We start from the raw sequence: 2,804 nt of genomic DNA, 5'->3' as shown, positions 1-2,804 counted from the left end.
TATGTCTGATGCTACACAGAACTGTCCTTCTGGGTTTAGACTGTACCAGTCAGGAGGAGTTAGAGCTTGTGGTAGACCAGCAACAAACAGTGGTAGCTGTGTATCAGTTCAGTTCCCATCTAATGGTATCAGTTATTCTCAGATATGTGGTAGAGTAGTTGGACACTCATATGAGACACCAGATGCAGTAAACAGTAACATTGGTTCAAATCATAACAATATCAATTCTTATTATGTTGATGGCATTAGCATCACTCGTGGGTCTCCTCGTCAACATGTCTGGACACTAATGGCTACTGGAGCTGAGATGTTTGGTAGTGGAGGTCACTATAATTGTCCTTGTACTATTGGCAGCACTCAAGTACCTCAATCCTTTGTTGGTAGTCATTATTTTTGTGAAGGTGCAGGAAGAAACTGGAACGATCTACTATGGGATGGTAAAGACTGTTCTTCTGATGAAGCACTTTGTTGCTCTGCTCCAGGGCTACCATGGTTTCACAGAGACTATGGTAGCACTACCACTACTGACTATATTGAGTTGAGGGTCTGTGGAGATCAAGAAACAGCAGATGAAGATGTTCCTGTTAGCTTTTATGAGATTTACATCAAGTAGAAAACAGCAGCTTTAGTATTGTAGTTTTAGCTACAAACAATTTATTGACATAATTCAGAATAGATTCTTAATGTACATGTAGCAGTGATAAAATAATCTAATCTTTCAATTGTTTGATAGAGTTTTCTCTTTCCATTTATTATTCCCCTGCTTTTTGTTCCTCCTTTCCACACTAACAATTAGGGATTAATTTCTTGAAATGTTTTATGGTTACTTCGTGATACAAATAATATTATTTTTAATTTACATCAACATTATTGATTACGCTATCAGGTATAAGTTTATCCTGAAACTAGTTTTAGCCAGGTTTTTCATCATAATATTTTAATTGTAGTATAAAATCAACTATTTTCAGCCAAAATACATAATATTGTTTTTGTTTATGCTACATTTATTATAAAAAAGACGTCAATTTTTTTACTCCTAAGCTCAGTTTACAATGACAGAAAAACAGCTAAGAGGATTTCGTGACAATGATCCTTACACAGTAATCCAAGGAAATCAATGGAATGAGAATATGTATGAGCTACCAGCAATCAACAAGGAGCTCCAGCAATCCTCTGTATCCACTGCAGCTCCTAATGTAGCAATGGGGCCTAAACAAAGGCAGTCTAAACCACAGCTTTGTATGACAGTATTACTCTGTCTCATATTGATATTATTAATAATTATACTGGGCATTGTTACTGTAGTGTATGCTACTGATAATAATGTTGAGTGTGCTAATACTGCAACTGGTGCTAGCAGTACTGAATGTGAATTTACAAGAGATTCTGCACAAAGGCTCGTTAACATTGTCAATACTCTCTCTAATCTACAAGACACCAGTACCTCTACTGCTGGAGTGGTTGATGATATACTACTAATAGCACAAGAACTATTAGTACTACACAATGACTCAACTGCTTTACCTACCTCTTGTAAAGAAATTATGGAGAGACAACCTAGCAGTCCATCAGGTTATTATATACTGGCAGGACATACTGGAACATATTCCACATACTGTAATATGGGAACATTGTGTGGTTCAGGAGGAGGATGGACAAGACTAGCATATCTGGATATGTCTGACGCTACACAAAACTGTCCTTCTGGGTTTAGACTGTACCAGTCAGGAGGAGTTAGAGCTTGTGGTAGACCAGTAACAAGCAGTGGTAGCTGTGTATCAGTTCAGTTCCCATCTAATGGTATCAGTTATTCTCAGATATGTGGTAGAGTAGTTGGACACTCACACTATACACCAGATGCAGTAAACAGTGATATTCTTGGTACTACAAATCATGCCAATATAAGTTCTTATTATGTTGATGGTGTTAGTATCACTCGTGGGTCTCCTCGTCAACATGTCTGGACACTAATGGCTGGACATAACAATTTCGTTCATAATGGTCGTTTCAGTTGTCCTTGTGCTAATGGCAGCAGTCAAGTTCCTCAATCCTTTGTTGGTAGTCATTATTTTTGTGAAGGTGCACTAGGAAACTTTAATGATCTACTATGGGATGGTAAAGACTGTTCTTTTAATGAAACAGCTTGTTGCTCTGCTCCAGGACTACCATGGTTTCACAGAGACTATGGTAGCACTGCCACTACTGACTATATTGAGTTGAGAGTCTGTGGAGATCAAGAAACAGCAGATGAAGATGTTCCTGTTAGCTTTTATGAGATTTACATCAAGTAGAAAACAGCTTTAGTATTGTAGTTATATCTACAAACAATTTTTTGACATAGTTTTAGTATTTTATAGTTAGTTTGTAGCATCTAGATAAGAATAATTGTTTCTTTTTTGACACAAATATTATTTTTTTAGAAAACTGATTATTAGTAGTCATGCGTAATGGAGCGGTTCATTCTCTGAATTTGCAGTGGAAGTTATTTTTATGTCATAGTACTTTTCTTCTTCTTTTACTTCCTTTTCTTCCCTTTTCTAGTGAAACAAGGTTAGAGAAACTAAATCATAGAAATAACATAGTCTTGCATTGTAAGATTAGTTTCCTCTTCTGTTTCTTTTCTATCTCTTGCCCTGTAAAAGTCTTAATCAGTCTTTAGCCTTGTGTACATTCTACACAAGATGCCAAGCTAGAGTGCTCTTGTATGCAAATCAATGCATCAAAAAAGGTCATTATTATACTTTCTTAAGTATTTGATTAATTACTTTGCATAACTGGTAATCTATCTACTGAGGGGTAGGGAG

This window comes from Amphimedon queenslandica, unplaced genomic scaffold (assembly GCF_000090795.2).
Source record: "Amphimedon queenslandica unplaced genomic scaffold, v1.1 AMPQUscaffold_12702, whole genome shotgun sequence".
NCBI classification, from domain to species: domain Eukaryota; kingdom Metazoa; phylum Porifera; class Demospongiae; order Haplosclerida; family Niphatidae; genus Amphimedon; species Amphimedon queenslandica.
The sequence above is the reverse complement of the archived record's forward strand: the minus strand, read 5'-3'. Positions refer to the sequence as shown.